Below are 19,924 nucleotides of genomic sequence, written 5' to 3' on the forward strand. Positions count from 1 at the left end.
ACCCAAAGTCCACTCCCAACCACCATAAAACCCATTAGGAACCCAACAAAGCCCAACGGAGACACCAAAACACGGCATAAACACCCCAAAAAAGAACAGGATCATCCCAAAATAACAGAAGTAAACCCCAAAAGACATAGATCCACCCCAAAAGGCCCCCTAAACCTACCTGATGTTCTCCAAAACCCACAATTTACCATTTTCCACCATGATGACAACGGAAAACCCAACGAAACCCAACGGAGACCCCAAAAAACGTTAAAAACACCACAAAAAAGAACTGGATAAGAAGAAAAAAAAAAAACAAAAACCATGAATTTCCCCACAAAGCCACCCTAAACCCACCTGATCTTCTCCAAATCCCACATTTCACTCCCATTCACCATGATGAATACAAGAACCCAACAAAACCTAACGGAGACCACAAAACACGTCAAAAACACCACAAAAAAGAACAGGATCACCCCAGAAAACTGGAAGAAAATACCCCAAAACCATAGATCCACCCCAAATGTCCCCCTAAACCTACCTGATGTTCTCCAAATCCCAAAGTCCACTCCCGACCACCATAAAACCCATTAGGAACCCAACAACACCCAACGGAGACCCCAAAAAACGTCATAAACAACCCAAACAAGAACAGGATCACCCCCAAAAACGAAAGAAAACCCCAAAAGCCATAGATCCACCCCAAAAGTCCCCCCAAACCTACATGATGATCTCCAAAACCCACAATTTACACTTTTCCACCATGATGACAAAGGAAAACCCAACAAAACCCAACGGAGACCACAAAACACGTCAAAAACAACCCAAAAAGAACACGATCACACGCTAAAACGAAAGAAAATCCCAAAAGCCATAGATCCACCGCAAAATTCCCCCTAAACCTACCTGATGTTCTCCAAAACCCACAATTTACACTTTTCCACCATGATGACAGAGGAAAACCCAACGAAACCCAGCGGAGACCCCAAAACACGTCAAAAACACCCCAAAAAAGAACAGGATCAACCCCCCAAAAAACAGAAAAAAAAAAAAAAAAAAAAAACATAGATCCATCCCAAAACCATCCTAAACCTACCAGGTGTTCTCCAAAACCCAGAATTTTCCATTTTCCAACATGATTACGAACAAAACCCAACTAAAACCCAGCGGAGACCCAAAAACACGTCAAAAACACGCCCAAAAAGAACTGGATCAGAAGAAAAAACCCCAATACCATGAATTTCCCCCCAAACCACCCTAAACTCACTTGATCTTCTCCAAAACCCACAATCAACTCCCATTGAACTTAACGACCAACGAGAACCCAACGAAATCCAATGGAGACCACAAAACACTTCAAAAACACCCCAAACAAGAACGTGATCAACCCCAAACCAGAAAGATAATCCCAAAAGCCATAGATCCACCCCAAAAGTCCCCCTTAACCTACCTGATGTACTCCAAAACCCACAATTTACACTTTTCCACCATGATGACAAAGGAAAACCCAACAAAACCCAGCGGAGACCCCAAAACACGTCAAAAACACCCCAAAAAAAGAACAGGATCAACCCCCCAAAAAAACAGAACAAAAAAAAAAAACAAAACCATAGATCCATCCCAAAACCATCCTAAACCTACCAGGTGTTCTCCAAAACCCAGAATTTTCCATTTTCCAACATGATTACGAACAAAACCCAACTAAAACCCAACGGAGACCCAAAAACACGTCAAAAACACGCCAAAAAAGAACAGGATCAGAAGAAAAAAACCCAATACCATGAATTTCCCCCCAAACCACCCTAAACTCTCTTGATCTTCTCCAAAACCCACAATCCACTCCCATTGAACTTAACGACCAACGAGAACCCAACAAAATCCAATGGAGACCACAAAACACTTCAAAAACACCCCAAACAAGAACGCCATCAACCCCAAACCTGGAAGATAATCCCAAAAGCCATAGATCCACCCCAAATATCCCCCTAAACCTACCTGATGTTCTCCAAAACCCACAATTTAAACTATTCCAACATGAAGACCAATAAGAAGCCAACTAAAACCCAAGGGAGACCACAAAACACGTCAAAAACACGCCAAAAAAGAACACGATCACCCCAGAAAACACAAGAAAATACCAAAAGCCATAGATCCACCCCGAAGGTCCCCCTAAACCTACCTGATGTTCTCCAAAACCCACAATTTACACTTTTCCACCATGATGACTAATAAGAAGCCAAGTAAAACGCAACGGAGACCCCAAAACACGTCAAAAACACCCCAAAAAACAACACGATCACCACAAAAAAAAAAAAAAAAAAAAAAAAAAAAAACAGAAGAAAACCCCAAAACCATAGATCCACCCCAAAACCACCCTAAACCTACCTGATATTCTCCAAAACCCACAATTTACAATTTTCCAACATGATGACCAACAAGAACCCAACTAAAACCCAACGGAGACCCAAAAACACATCAAAAACACGCCAAAAAAGAACTGGATCAGAAGAGAAAACCCCAATACCATGAATTTCCCCCCAAAACCACCCTAAACTCACCTGATCGTCTCCAAACCCCACAATCCACTCCCATTGAACTTAACGACGACTGACAACACAACGAAACCCAACAGAGACCCAAAAACACGTCAAAAATACCCCAGAAAAGAACAGGATCACCCCAAAAAACAGAAGAAAAACTCAAATACCATGAATCCACCCCAGAAGTCCCCCTAAAACTACCTGAAGTTCTCCAAAAATCGCAATTTACCATTTTCCACCACGATGACAACGGAAAACGCAACAAAACCCAACGGAGACCATAAAACACGTCACAAACACCCCCAAAAAGAATAGGATCACGCCCAAAAACGAAAGAAAATCCCCAAAATCATAGATCCACCCCAAAACCACCCTAAACCTACCTGATTGTACTGGGTCTGGCTGGAATGTTAACTTTCCCGGCAGCAGCCCACACAGTGCCGTACTCTGTACTTGTAGCTGGAACAGCAGTGTTATCACACCAGTGTTGTGTCTACTGCTGAGCAGCAGTGGCACAGCATTGGGCCTTTCTCTAACCCTCCTAGGGGGTGGGCAAAAAGTGAGGAGAGAAACATCACTATGGCAGCTGACCTAAACCAATCAAAGGGATATTCCATACCATGTGGTGTCACACTCAGCAATAAAAGGAGGAAACAGGAAGAAGAGGGGAGGGGTGGGCTCTCGTTGAGAAGACCTCGGTCCTCCTCTCGAACACCGGCTGCGTGCGTTGAGGCCTTGCTTCAAGGACGTGGTCAATCATCGCTCATTTGTGGGAAGTAGAGAGTAATTTCTTTCCTCTGCACTTCCATATAGCTTTCATTTATTTTGTTTGTTTGTTTTCCTCCCTTGTTCCCCTTTTCCCTTTTACTTCCCCTTAGTTAAATTGTTTAGTTCACGGTAGTCTTTATTTAATTATTATAATTATTTCCCTTTAAATAATTATCCTTATCTCAACCCGTGAGTTGTTCTTTGCTTTACTTCTCCCCCTCCTCATCTAAAGGAGGGGGAGTGAGAGAGCGGTTGTGGGGTTTAGCTGCCCAGCACGGTAAAAACACCACACTGATGTTCTCCAAAACCCAAAGTCCACTCCCAACCACCATAAAACCCATTAGGAACCCAACAAAGCCCAACGGAGACACCAAAACACGGCATAAACACCCCAAAAAAGAACAGGATCATCCCAAAATAACAGAAGTAAACCCCAAAAGACATAGATCCACCCCAAAAGGCCCCCTAAACCTACCTGATGTTCTCCAAAACCCACAATTTACCATTTTCCACCATGATGACAACGGAAAACCCAACGAAACCCAACGGAGACCCCAAAAAACGTTAAAAACACCACAAAAAAGAACTGGATAAGAAGAAAAAAAAAAAACAAAAACCATGAATTTCCCCACAAAGCCACCCTAAACCCACCTGATCTTCTCCAAATCCCACATTTCACTCCCATTCACCATGATGAATACAAGAACCCAACAAAACCTAACGGAGACCACAAAACACGTCAAAAACACCACAAAAAAGAACAGGATCACCCCAGAAAACTGGAAGAAAATACCCCAAAACCATAGATCCACCCCAAATGTCCCCCTAAACCTACCTGATGTTCTCCAAATCCCAAAGTCCACTCCCGACCACCATAAAACCCATTAGGAACCCAACAACACCCAACGGAGACCCCAAAAAACGTCATAAACAACCCAAACAAGAACAGGATCACCCCCAAAAACGAAAGAAAACCCCAAAAGCCATAGATCCACCCCAAAAGTCCCCCCAAACCTACATGATGATCTCCAAAACCCACAATTTACACTTTTCCACCATGATGACAAAGGAAAACCCAACAAAACCCAACGGAGACCACAAAACACGTCAAAAACAACCCAAAAAGAACACGATCACACGCAAAAACGAAAGAAAATCCCAAAAGCCATAGATCCACCCCGAAGGTCCCCCTAAACCTACCTGATGTTCTCCAAAACCCACAATTTACACTTTTCCACCATGATGACTAATAAGAAGCCAAGTAAAACGCAACGGAGACCCCAAAACACGTCAAAAACACCCCAAAAAACAACACGATCACCACAAAAAAAAAAAAAAAAAAAAAAAAAAAAAAAACCATAGATCCATCCCAAAACCATCCTAAACCTACCAGGTGTTCTCCAAAACCCAGAATTTTCCATTTTCCAACATGATTACGAACAAAACCCAACTAAAACCCAACGGAGACCCAAAAACACGTCAAAAACACGCCAAAAAAGAACAGGATCAGAAGAAAAAAACCCAATACCATGAATTTCCCCCCAAACCACCCTAAACTCTCTTGATCTTCTCCAAAACCCACAATCCACTCCCATTGAACTTAAAGACCAACGAGAACCCAACGAAATCCAATGGAGACCACAAAACACTTCAAAAACACCCCAAACAAGAACGCGATCAACCCCAAACCTGGAAGATAATCCCAAAAGCCATAGATCCACCCCAAATATCCCCCTAAACCTACCTGATGTTCTCCAAAACCCACAATTTAAACTATTCCAACATGAAGACCAATAAGAAGCCAACTAAAACCCAAGGGAGACCACAAAACACGTCAAAAACACGCCAAAAAAGAACACGATCACCCCAGAAAACACAAGAAAATACCAAAAGCCATAGATCCACCCCGAAGGTCCCCCTAAACCTACCTGATGTTCTCCAAAACCCACAATTTACACTTTTCCACCATGATGACAAATAAGAAGCCAAGTAAAACGCAACGGAGACCCCAAAACACGTCAAAAACACCCCAAAAAAGAACACGATCACCACAAAAAAAAAAAACAAAAAAACAGAAGAAAACCCCAAAACCATAGATTCACCCCAAAACCACCCTAAACCTACCTGATATTCTCCAAAACCCACAATTTACGATTTTCCAACATGATGACCAACAAGAACCCAACTAAAACCCAACGGAGACCCAAAAACACATCAAAAACACGCCAAAAAAGAACTGGATCAGAAGAGAAAACCCCAATACCATGAATTTCCCCCCAAAACCACCCTAAACTCACCTGATCGTCTCCAAACCCCACAATCCACTCCCATTGAACTTAACGACGACTGACAACACAACGAAACCCAACGGAGACCCAAAAACACGTCAAAAATACCCCAGAAAAGAACAGGATCACCCCAAAAAACAGAAGAAAAACTCAAATACCATGAATCCACCCCAGAAGTCCCCCTAAAACTACCTGAAGTTCTCCAAAAATCGCAATTTACCATTTTCCACCACGATGACAACGGAAAACGCAACAAAACCCAACGGAGACCATAAAACACGTCACAAACACCCCCAAAAAGAATAGGATCACGCCCAAAAACGAAAGAAAATCCCCAAAATCATAGATCCACCCCAAAACCACCCTAAACCTACCTGATTGTACTGGGTCTGGCTGGAATGTTAACTTTCCCGGCAGCAGCCCACACAGTGCCGTACTCTGTACTTGTAGCTGGAACAGCAGTGTTATCACACCAGTGTTGTGTCTACTGCTGAGCAGCAGTGGCACAGCATTGGGCCTTTCTCTAACCCTCCTAGGGGGTGGGCAAAAAGTGAGGAGAGAAACATCACTATGGCAGCTGACCTAAACCAATCAAAGGGATATTCCATACCATGTGGTGTCACACTCAGCAATAAAAGGAGGAAACAGGAAGAAGAGGGGAGGGGTGGGCTCTCGTTGAGAAGACCTCGGTCCTCCTCTCGAACACCGGCTGCGTGCGTTGAGGCCTTGCTTCAAGGACGTGGTCAATCATCGCTCATTTGTGGGAAGTAGAGAGTAATTTCTTTCCTCTGCACTTCCATATAGCTTTCATTTATTTTGTTTGTTTGTTTTCCTCCCTTGTTCCCCTTTTCCCTTTACTTCCCCTTAGTTAAATTGTTTAGTTCATGGTAGTCTTTATTTAATTATTATAATTATTTCCCTTTAAATAATTATCCTTATCTCAACCCGTGAGTTGTTCTTTGCTTTACTTCTCCCCCTCCTCATCTAAAGGAGGGGGAGTGAGAGAGCGGTTGTGGGGTTTAGCTGCCCAGCACGGTAAAAACACCACACTGATGTTCTCCAAAACCCAAAGTCCACTCCCAACCACCATAAAACCCATTAGGAACCCAACAAAGCCCAACGGAGACACCAAAACACGGCATAAACACCCCAAAAAAGAACAGGATCATCCCAAAATAACAGAAGTAAACCCCAAAAGACATAGATCCACCCCAAAAGGCCCCCTAAACCTACCTGATGTTCTCCAAAACCCACAATTTACCATTTTCCACCATGATGACAACGGAAAACCCAACGAAACCCAACGGAGACCCCAAAAAACGTTAAAAACACCACAAAAAAGAACTGGATAAGAAGAAAAAAAAAAAAAAACAAAAACCATGAATTTCCCCACAAAGCCACCCTAAACCCACCTGATCTTCTCCAAATCCCACATTTCACTCCCATTCACCATGATGAATACAAGAACCCAACAAAACCTAACGGAGACCACAAAACACGTCAAAAACACCACAAAAAAGAACAGGATCACCCCAGAAAACTGGAAGAAAATACCCCAAAACCATAGATCCACCCCAAATGTCCCCCTAAACCTACCTGATGTTCTCCAAATCCCAAAGTCCACTCCCGACCACCATAAAACCCATTAGGAACCCAACAACACCCAACGGAGACCCCAAAAAACGTCATAAACAACCCAAACAAGAACAGGATCACCCCCAAAAACGAAAGAAAACCCCAAAAGCCATAGATCCACCCCAAAAGTCCCCCCAAACCTACATGATGATCTCCAAAACCCACAATTTACACTTTTCCACCATGATGACAAAGGAAAACCCAACAAAACCCAACGGAGACCACAAAACACGTCAAAAACACCACAAAAAAAAACAGGATCACCCCAGAAAACTGGAAGAAAATACCCCAAAACCATAGATCCACCCCAAAAGTCCCCCTAAACCTACCTGATGTTCTCCAAAACCCACAATTTACACTTTTCCACCATGATGACCAATAAGAAGCCAAGTAAAACCCAGCGGAGACCCCAAAACACGTCAAAAACACCCCAAAAAAGAACAGGATCAACCCCCCAAAAAACAGAAAAAAAAAAAAAAAAAAAAAACATAGATCCATCCCAAAACCATCCTAAACCTACCAGGTGTTCTTCAAAACACAGAATTTTCCATTTTCCAACATGATTACGAACAAAACCCAACTAAAACCCAGCGGAGACGCCAAAACACATCAAAAACACGCCCAAAAAGAACTGGATCAGAAGAAAAAACCCCAATACCATGAATTTCCCTTCAAACCACCCTAAACTCACTTGATCTTCTCCAAAACCCACAATCAACTCCCATTGAACTTAACGACCAACGAGAACCCAACGAAATCCAATGGAGACCACAAAACACTTCAAAAACACCCCAAACAAGAACGCGATCAACCCCAAACCAGAAAGATAATCCCAAAAGCCATAGATCCACCCCAAAAGTCCCCCTTAACCTACCTGTTGTACTCCAAAACCCACAATTTACACTTTTCCACCATGATGACAAAGGAAAACCCAACGAAACCCAGCGGAGACCCCAAAACACGTCAAAAACACCCCAAAAAAGAACAGGATCAACCCCCCAAAAAAACAGAAAAAAAAAAAAACAAAACCATAGATCCATCCCAAAACCATCCTAAACCTACCAGGTGTTCTCCAAAACCCAGAATTTTCCATTTTCCAACATGATTACGAACAAAACCCAACTAAAACCCAACGGAGACCCAAAAACACGTCAAAAACACGCCAAAAAAGAACAGGATCAGAAGAAAAAAACCCAATACCATGAATTTCCCCCCAAACCACCCTAAACTCTCTTGATCTTCTCCAAAACCCACAATCCACTCCCATTGAACTTAACGACCAACGAGAACCCAACGAAATCCAATGGAGACCACAAAACACTTCAAAAACACCCCAAACAAGAACGCGATCAACCCCAAACCAGAAAGATAATCCCAAAAGCCATAGATCCACCCCAAAAGTCCCCCTTAACCTACCTGTTGTACTCCAAAACCCACAATTTACACTTTTCCACCATGATGACAAAGGAAAACCCAACGAAACCCAGCGGAGACCCCAAAACACGTCAAAAACACCCCAAAAAAGAACAGGATCAACCCCCCAAAAAAACAGAAAAAAAAAAAAACAAAACCATAGATCCATCCCAAAACCATCCTAAACCTACCAGGTGTTCTCCAAAACCCAGAATTTTCCATTTTCCAACATGATTACGAACAAAACCCAACTAAAACCCAACGGAGACCCAAAAACACGTCAAAAACACGCCAAAAAAGAACAGGATCAGAAGAAAAAAACCCAATACCATGAATTTCCCCCCAAACCACCCTAAACTCTCTTGATCTTCTCCAAAACCCACAATCCACTCCCATTGAACTTAACGACCAACGAGAACCCAACGAAATCCAATGCAGACCACAAAACACTTCAAAAACACCCCAAACAAGAACGCCATCAACCCCAAACCTGGAAGATAATCCCAAAAGCCATAGATCCACCCCAAATATCCCCCTAAACCTACCTGATGTTCTCCAAAACCCACAATTTAAACTATTCCAACATGAAGACCAATAAGAAGCCAACTAAAACCCAAGGGAGACCACAAAACACGTCAAAAACACGCCAAAAAAGAACACGATCACCCCAGAAAACACAAGAAAATACCAAAAGCCATAGATCCACCCCGAAGGTCCCCCTAAACCTACCTGATGTTCTCCAAAACCCACAATTTACACTTTTCCACCATGATGACTAATAAGAAGCCAAGTAAAACGCAACGGAGACCCCAAAACACGTCAAAAACACCCCAAAAAACAACACGATCACCACAAAAAAAAAAAAAAAAAAAAAACAGAAGAAAACCCCAAAACCATAGATCCACCCCAAAACCACCCTAAACCTACCTGATATTCTCCAAAACCCACAATTTACAATTTTCCAACATGATGACCAACAAGAACCCAACTAAAACCCAACGGAGACCCAAAAACACATCAAAAACACGCCAAAAAAGAACTGGATCAGAAGAGAAAACCCCAATACCATGAATTTCCCCCCAAAACCACCCTAAACTCACCTGATCGTCTCCAAACCCCACAATCCACTCCCATTGAACTTAACGACGACTGACAACACAACGAAACCCAACGGAGACCCAAAAACACGTCAAAAATACCCCAGAAAAGAACAGGATCACCCCAAAAAACAGAAGAAAAACTCAAATACCATGAATCCACCCCAGAAGTCCCCCTAAAACTACCTGAAGTTCTCCAAAAATCGCAATTTACCATTTTCCACCACGATGACAACGGAAAACGCAACAAAACCCAACGGAGACCATAAAACACGTCACAAACACCCCCAAAAAGAATAGGATCACGCCCAAAAACGAAAGAAAATCCCCAAAATCATAGATCCACCCCAAAACCACCCTAAACCTACCTGATTGTACTGGGTCTGGCTGGAATGTTAACTTTCCCGGCAGCAGCCCACACAGTGCCGTACTCTGTACTTGTAGCTGGAACAGCAGTGTTATCACACCAGTGTTGTGTCTACTGCTGAGCAGCAGTGGCACAGCATTGGGCCTTTCTCTAACCCTCCTAGGGGGTGGGCAAAAAGTGAGGAGAGAAACATCACTATGGCAGCTGACCTAAACCAATCAAAGGGATATTCCATACCATGTGGTGTCACACTCAGCAATAAAAGGAGGAAACAGGAAGAAGAGGGGAGGGGTGGGCTCTCGTTGAGAAGACCTCGGTCCTCCTCTCGAACACCGGCTGCGTGCGTTGAGGCCTTGCTTCAAGGACGTGGTCAATCATCGCTCATTTGTGGGAAGTAGAGAGTAATTTCTTTCCTCTGCACTTCCATATAGCTTTCATTTATTTTGTTTGTTTGTTTTCCTCCCTTGTTCCCCTTTTCCCTTTTACTTCCCCTTAGTTAAATTGTTTAGTTCACGGTAGTCTTTATTTAATTATTATAATTATTTCCCTTTAAATAATTATCCTTATCTCAACCCGTGAGTTGTTCTTTGCTTTACTTCTCCCCCTCCTCATCTAAAGGAGGGGGAGTGAGAGAGCGGTTGTGGGGTTTAGCTGCCCAGCACGGTAAAAACACCACACTGATGTTCTCCAAAACCCAAAGTCCACTCCCAACCACCATAAAACCCATTAGGAACCCAACAAAGCCCAACGGAGACACCAAAACACGGCATAAACACCCCAAAAAAGAACAGGATCATCCCAAAATAACAGAAGTAAACCCCAAAAGACATAGATCCACCCCAAAAGGCCCCCTAAACCTACCTGATGTTCTCCAAAACCCACAATTTACCATTTTCCACCATGATGACAACGGAAAACCCAACGAAACCCAACGGAGACCCCAAAAAACGTTAAAAACACCACAAAAAAGAACTGGATAAGAAGAAAAAAAAAAAACAAAAACCATGAATTTCCCCACAAAGCCACCCTAAACCCACCTGATCTTCTCCAAATCCCACATTTCACTCCCATTCACCATGATGAATACAAGAACCCAACAAAACCTAACGGAGACCACAAAACACGTCAAAAACACCACAAAAAAGAACAGGATCACCCCAGAAAACTGGAAGAAAATACCCCAAAACCATAGATCCACCCCAAATGTCCCCCTAAACCTACCTGATGTTCTCCAAAACCCACAATTTACACTTTTCCACCATGATGACCAATAAGAAGCCAAGTAAAACCCAGCGGAGACCCCAAAACACGTCAAAAACACCCCAAAAAAGAACAGGATCAACCCCCCAAATACAGAAAAAAAAAAAAAAAAAAAAAAAAAACATAGATCCATCCCAAAACCATCCTAAACCTACCAGGTGTTCTCCAAAACCCAGAATTTTCCATTTTCCAACATGATTACGAACAAAACCCAACTAAAACCCAACGGAGACCCAAAAACACGTCAAAAACACGCCCAAAAAGAACAGGATCAGAAGACAAAACCCCAATACCATGAATTTCCCTTCAAACCACCCTAAACTCACTTGATCTTCTCCAAAACCCACAATCCACTCCCATTGAACTTAACGACCAACGAGAACCCAACGAAATCCAATGGAGACCACAAAACACTTCAAAAACACCCCAAACAAGAACGCGATCAACCCCAAACCAGAAAGATAATCCCAAAAGCCATAGATCCACCCCAAAAGTCCCCCTTTACCTACCTGATGTTCTCCAAAACCCACAATTTACACTTTTCCACCATGATGACAAAGGAAAACCCAACGAAATCCAATGGAGACCACAAAACACTTCAAAAACACCCCAAACAAGAACGCGATCAACCCCAAACCTGGAAGATAATCCCAAAAGCCATAGATCCACCCCAAAAGTCCCCCTAAACCTACCTGATGTTCTCCAAAACCCACAATTTACACTTTTCCACCATGATGACCAATAAGAAGCCAAGTAAAACCCAACGGAGGCCCCAAAACACGTCAAAAACAACCCAAAAAAGAACACGATCACCCCAGAAAACACAAGAAAATACCAGAAGCCATAGATCCACCCCAAAGGTCCCCCTAAACCTACCTGATGTTCTCCATAACCCGCAATTTACCCTTTTCCACCACGATGACAACGGAAAACCCAACAAAACAACCCCAAAAAGAACGAGAACACCCAAAAACAGAATAAAACCCTAAAAAAAAAAAAAAAAAAAGAAAAAAACAGAAGAAATCCCCCAAAACCATAGATTCACACGCCCAAATTCCTTAAACTCACCTGATGTTCACCAAAACCCACAATTTACCCTTTTCCACCATGATGACCGAGAACCCAACAAAACCCAACGGACAACCCCAAACACCTCAAAAACTTCCCAAAAATGAACGGGACCAGACAAAAAAAAACAAAAGAAAACCCCAAAAACCATGAATCTGCCCCAAAAGTCCCCCTAAACCTACCTGAAGTTCTCCAAAACCCACTATTTACCTTTTTCCACCACGATGACAAAGAAAAACCCAACGAAACCCGTCAGAGACCCCATAACACGTCAAAAACACGCCAAAAAAGAACAGGATCAGAAGAAAAAAACCCAATACCATGAATTTCCCCCCAAACCACCCTAAACTCTCTTGATCTTCTCCAAAACCCACAATCCACTCCCATTGAACTTAACGACCAACGAGAACCCAACGAAATCCAATGCAGACCACAAAACACTTCAAAAACACCCCAAACAAGAACGCCATCAACCCCAAACCTGGAAGATAATCCCAAAAGCCATAGATCCACCCCAAATATCCCCCTAAACCTACCTGATGTTCTCCAAAACCCACAATTTAAACTATTCCAACATGAAGACCAATAAGAAGCCAACTAAAACCCAAGGGAGACCACAAAACACGTCAAAAACACGCCAAAAAAGAACACGATCACCCCAGAAAACACAAGAAAATACCAAAAGCCATAGATCCACCCCGAAGGTCCCCCTAAACCTACCTGATGTTCTCCAAAACCCACAATTTACACTTTTCCACCATGATGACTAATAAGAAGCCAAGTAAAACGCAACGGAGACCCCAAAACACGTCAAAAACACCCCAAAAAACAACACGATCACCACAAAAAAAAAAAAAAAAAAAAAACAGAAGAAAACCCCAAAACCATAGATCCACCCCAAAACCACCCTAAACCTACCTGATATTCTCCAAAACCCACAATTTACAATTTTCCAACATGATGACCAACAAGAACCCAACTAAAACCCAACGGAGACCCAAAAACACATCAAAAACACGCCAAAAAAGAACTGGATCAGAAGAGAAAACCCCAATACCATGAATTTCCCCCCAAAACCACCCTAAACTCACCTGATCGTCTCCAAACCCCACAATCCACTCCCATTGAACTTAACGACGACTGACAACACAACGAAACCCAACGGAGACCCAAAAACACGTCAAAAATACCCCAGAAAAGAACAGGATCACCCCAAAAAACAGAAGAAAAACTCAAATACCATGAATCCACCCCAGAAGTCCCCCTAAAACTACCTGAAGTTCTCCAAAAATCGCAATTTACCATTTTCCACCACGATGACAACGGAAAACGCAACAAAACCCAACGGAGACCATAAAACACGTCACAAACACCCCCAAAAAGAATAGGATCACGCCCAAAAACGAAAGAAAATCCCCAAAATCATAGATCCACCCCAAAACCACCCTAAACCTACCTGATTGTACTGGGTCTGGCTGGAATGTTAACTTTCCCGGCAGCAGCCCACACAGTGCCGTACTCTGTACTTGTAGCTGGAACAGCAGTGTTATCACACCAGTGTTGTGTCTACTGCTGAGCAGCAGTGGCACAGCATTGGGCCTTTCTCTAACCCTCCTAGGGGGTGGGCAAAAAGTGAGGAGAGAAACATCACTATGGCAGCTGACCTAAACCAATCAAAGGGATATTCCATACCATGTGGTGTCACACTCAGCAATAAAAGGAGGAAACAGGAAGAAGAGGGGAGGGGTGGGCTCTCGTTGAGAAGACCTCGGTCCTCCTCTCGAACACCGGCTGCGTGCGTTGAGGCCTTGCTTCAAGGACGTGGTCAATCATCGCTCATTTGTGGGAAGTAGAGAGTAATTTCTTTCCTCTGCACTTCCATATAGCTTTCATTTATTTTGTTTGTTTGTTTTCCTCCCTTGTTCCCCTTTTCCCTTTTACTTCCCCTTAGTTAAATTGTTTAGTTCACGGTAGTCTTTATTTAATTATTATAATTATTTCCCTTTAAATAATTATCCTTATCTCAACCCGTGAGTTGTTCTTTGCTTTACTTCTCCCCCTCCTCATCTAAAGGAGGGGGAGTGAGAGAGCGGTTGTGGGGTTTAGCTGCCCAGCACGGTAAAAACACCACACTGATGTTCTCCAAAACCCAAAGTCCACTCCCAACCACCATAAAACCCATTAGGAACCCAACAAAGCCCAACGGAGACACCAAAACACGGCATAAACACCCCAAAAAAGAACAGGATCATCCCAAAATAACAGAAGTAAACCCCAAAAGACATAGATCCACCCCAAAAGGCCCCCTAAACCTACCTGATGTTCTCCAAAACCCACAATTTACCATTTTCCACCATGATGACAACGGAAAACCCAACGAAACCCAACGGAGACCCCAAAAAACGTTAAAAACACCACAAAAAAGAACTGGATAAGAAGAAAAAAAAAAAACAAAAACCATGAATTTCCCCACAAAGCCACCCTAAACCCACCTGATCTTCTCCAAATCCCACATTTCACTCCCATTCACCATGATGAATACAAGAACCCAACAAAACCTAACGGAGACCACAAAACACGTCAAAAACACCACAAAAAAGAACAGGATCACCCCAGAAAACTGGAAGAAAATACCCCAAAACCATAGATCCACCCCAAATGTCCCCCTAAACCTACCTGATGTTCTCCAAAACCCACAATTTACACTTTTCCACCATGATGACCAATAAGAAGCCAAGTAAAACCCAGCGGAGACCCCAAAACACGTCAAAAACACCCCAAAAAAGAACAGGATCAACCCCCCAAAAAACAGAAAAAAAAAAAAAAAAAAAAAAAAAAAACATAGATCCATCCCAAAACCATCCTAAACCTACCAGGTGTTCTCCAAAACCCAGAATTTTCCATTTTCCAACATGATTACGAACAAAACCCAACTAAAACCCAACGGAGACCCAAAAACACGTCAAAAACACGCCCAAAAAGAACAGGATCAGAAGACAAAACCCCAATACCATGAATTTCCCTTCAAACCACCCTAAACTCACTTGATCTTCTCCAAAACCCACAATCCACTCCCATTGAACTTAACGACCAACGAGAACCCAACGAAATCCAATGGAGACCACAAAACACTTCAAAAACACCCCAAACAAGAACGCGATCAACCCCAAACCAGAAAGATAATCCCAAAAGCCATAGATCCACCCCAAAAGTCCCCCTTTACCTACCTGATGTTCTCCAAAACCCACAATTTACACTTTTCCACCATGATGACAAAGGAAAACCCAACGAAATCCAATGGAGACCACAAAACACTTCAAAAACACCCCAAACAAGAACGCGATCAACCCCAAACCTGGAAGATAATCCCAAAAGCCATAGATCCACCCCAAAAGTCCCCCTAAACCTACCTGATGTTCTCCAAAACCCACAATTTACACTTTTCCACCATGATGACCAATAAGAAGCCAAGTAAAACCCAACGGAGGCCCCAAAACACGTCAAAAACAACCCAAAAAAGAACACGATCACCCCAGAAAACACAAGAAAATACCAGAAGCCATAGATCCACCCCAAAGGTCCCCCTAAACCTACCTGATGTTCTCCATAACCCGCAATTTACCCTTTTCCACCACGATGACAACGGAAAACCCAACAAAACAACCCCAAAAAGAACGAGAACACCCAAAAACAGAATAAAACCCTAAAAAAAAAAAAAAAAAAAGAAAAAAACAGAAGAAATCCCCCAAAACCATAGATTCACACGCCCAAATTCCTTAAACTCACCTGATGTTCACCAAAACCCACAATTTACCCTTTTCCACCATGATGACCGAGAACCCAACAAAACCCAACGGACAACCCCAAACACCTCAAAAACTTCCCAAAAATGAACGGGACCAGACAAAAAAAAACAAAAGAAAACCCCAAAAACCATGAATCTGCCCCAAAAGTCCCCCTAAACCTACCTGAAGTTCTCCAAAACCCACTATTTACCTTTTTCCACCACGATGACAAAGAAAAACCCAACGAAACCCGTCAGAGACCCCATAACACGTCAAAAACACGCCAAAAAAGAACAGGATCAGAAGAAAAAAACCCAATACCATGAATTTCCCCCCAAACCACCCTAAACTCTCTTGATCTTCTCCAAAACCCACAATCCACTCCCATTGAACTTAACGACCAACGAGAACCCAACGAAATCCAATGCAGACCACAAAACACTTCAAAAACACCCCAAACAAGAACGCCATCAACCCCAAACCTGGAAGATAATCCCAAAAGCCATAGATCCACCCCAAATATCCCCCTAAACCTACCTGATGTTCTCCAAAACCCACAATTTAAACTATTCCAACATGAAGACCAATAAGAAGCCAACTAAAACCCAAGGGAGACCACAAAACACGTCAAAAACACGCCAAAAAAGAACACGATCACCCCAGAAAACACAAGAAAATACCAAAAGCCATAGATCCACCCCGAAGGTCCCCCTAAACCTACCTGATGTTCTCCAAAACCCACAATTTACACTTTTCCACCATGATGACTAATAAGAAGCCAAGTAAAACGCAACGGAGACCCCAAAACACGTCAAAAACACCCCAAAAAACAACACGATCACCACAAAAAAAAAAAAAAAAAAAAAAAAAACAGAAGAAAACCCCAAAACCATAGATCCACCCCAAAACCACCCTAAACCTACCTGATATTCTCCAAAACCCACAATTTACAATTTTCCAACATGATGACCAACAAGAACCCAACTAAAACCCAACGGAGACCCAAAAACACATCAAAAACACGCCAAAAAAGAACTGGATCAGAAGAGAAAACCCCAATACCATGAATTTCCCCCCAAAACCACCCTAAACTCACCTGATCGTCTCCAAACCCCACAATCCACTCCCATTGAACTTAACGACGACTGACAACACAACGAAACCCAACGGAGACCCAAAAACACGTCAAAAATACCCCAGAAAAGAACAGGATCACCCCAAAAAACAGAAGAAAAACTCAAATACCATGAATCCACCCCAGAAGTCCCCCTAAAACTACCTGAAGTTCTCCAAAAATCGCAATTTACCATTTTCCACCACGATGACAACGGAAAACGCAACAAAACCCAACGGAGACCATAAAACACGTCACAAACACCCCCAAAAAGAATAGGATCACGCCCAAAAACGAAAGAAAATCCCCAAAATCATAGATCCACCCCAAAACCACCCTAAACCTACCTGATTGTACTGGGTCTGGCTGGAATGTTAACTTTCCCGGCAGCAGCCCACACAGTGCCGTACTCTGTACTTGTAGCTGGAACAGCAGTGTTATCACACCAGTGTTGTGTCTACTGCTGAGCAGCAGTGGCACAGCATTGGGCCTTTCTCTAACCCTCCTAGGGGGTGGGCAAAAAGTGAGGAGAGAAACATCACTATGGCAGCTGACCTAAACCAATCAAAGGGATATTCCATACCATGTGGTGTCACACTCAGCAATAAAAGGAGGAAACAGGAAGAAGAGGGGAGGGGTGGGCTCTCGTTGAGAAGACCTCGGTCCTCCTCTCGAACACCGGCTGCGTGCGTTGAGGCCTTGCTTCAAGGACGTGGTCAATCATCGCTCATTTGTGGGAAGTAGAGAGTAATTTCTTTCCTCTGCACTTCCATATAGCTTTCATTTATTTTGTTTGTTTGTTTTCCTCCCTTGTTCCCCTTTTCCCTTTTACTTCCCCTTAGTTAAATTGTTTAGTTCACGGTAGTCTTTATTTAATTATTATAATTATTTCCCTTTAAATAATTATCCTTATCTCAACCCGTGAGTTGTTCTTTGCTTTACTTCTCCCCCTCCTCATCTAAAGGAGGGGGAGTGAGAGAGCGGTTGTGGGGTTTAGCTGCCCAGCACGGTAAAAACACCACACTGATGTTCTCCAAAACCCAAAGTCCACTCCCAACCACCACAAAACCCATTAGGAACCCAACAAAGCCCAACGGAGACACCAAAACACGGCATAAACACCCCAAAAAAGAACAGGATCATCCCAAAATAACAGAAGTAAACCCCAAAAGACATAGATCCACCCCAAAAGGCCCCCTAAACCTACCTGATGTTCTCCAAAACCCACAATTTACCATTTTCCACCATGATGACAACGGAAAACCCAACGAAACCCAACGGAGACCCCAAAAAACGTTAAAAACACCACAAAAAAGAACTGGATAAGAAGAAAAAAAAAAAACAAAAACCATGAATTTCCCCACAAAGCCACCCTAAACCCACCTGATCTTCTCCAAATCCCACATTTCACTCCCATTCACCATGATGAATACAAGAACCCAACAAAACCTAACGGAGACCACAAAACACGTCAAAAACACCACAAAAAAGAACAGGATCACCCCAGAAAACTGGAAGAAAATACCCCAAAACCATAGATCCACCCCAAATGTCCCCCTAAACCTACCTGATGTTCTCCAAAACCCACAATTTACACTTTTCCACCATGATGACCAATAAGAAGCCAAGTAAAACCCAGCGGAGACCCCAAAACACGTCAAAAACACCCCAAAAAAGAACAGGATCAACCCCCCAAAAAACAGAAAAAAAAAAAAAAAAAAAAAAAAAAACATAGATCCATCCCAAAACCATCCTAAACCTACCAGGTGTTCTCCAAAACCCAGAATTTTCCATTTTCCAACATGATTACGAACAAAACCCAACTAAAACCCAACGGAGACCCAAAAACACGTCAAAAACACGCCCAAAAAGAACAGGATCAGAAGACAAAACCCCAATACCATGAATTTCCCTTCAAACCACCCTAAACTCACTTGATCTTCTCCAAAACCCACAATCCACTCCCATTGAACTTAACGACCAACGAGAACCCAACGAAATCCAATGGAGACCACAAAACACTTCAAAAACACCCCAAACAAGAACGCGATCAACCCCAAACCAGAAAGATAATCCCAAAAGCCATAGATCCACCCCAAAAGTCCCCCTTTACCTACCTGATGTTCTCCAAAACCCACAATTTACACTTTTCCACCATGATGACAAAGGAAAACCCAACGAAATCCAATGGAGACCACAAAACACTTCAAAAACACCCCAAACAAGAACGCGATCAACCCCAAACCTGGAAGATAATCCCAAAAGCCATAGATCCACCCCAAAAGTCCCCCTAAACCTACCTGATGTTCTCCAAAACCCACAATTTACACTTTTCCACCATGATGACCAATAAGAAGCCAAGTAAAACCCAACGGAGGCCCCAAAACACGTCAAAAACAACCCAAAAAAGAACACGATCACCCCAGAAAACACAAGAAAATACCAGAAGCCATAGATCCACCCCAAAGGTCCCCCTAAACCTACCTGATGTTCTCCATAACCCGCAATTTACCCTTTTCCACCACGATGACAACGGAAAACCCAACAAAACAACCCCAAAAAGAACGAGAACACCCAAAAACAGAATAAAACCCTAAAAAA

Source organism: Aythya marila (genome assembly GCF_965140915.1).
Source record: "Aythya marila genome assembly, contig: HAP1_HAP1_SCAFFOLD_153, whole genome shotgun sequence".
Lineage (NCBI taxonomy): Eukaryota > Metazoa > Chordata > Aves > Anseriformes > Anatidae > Aythya > Aythya marila.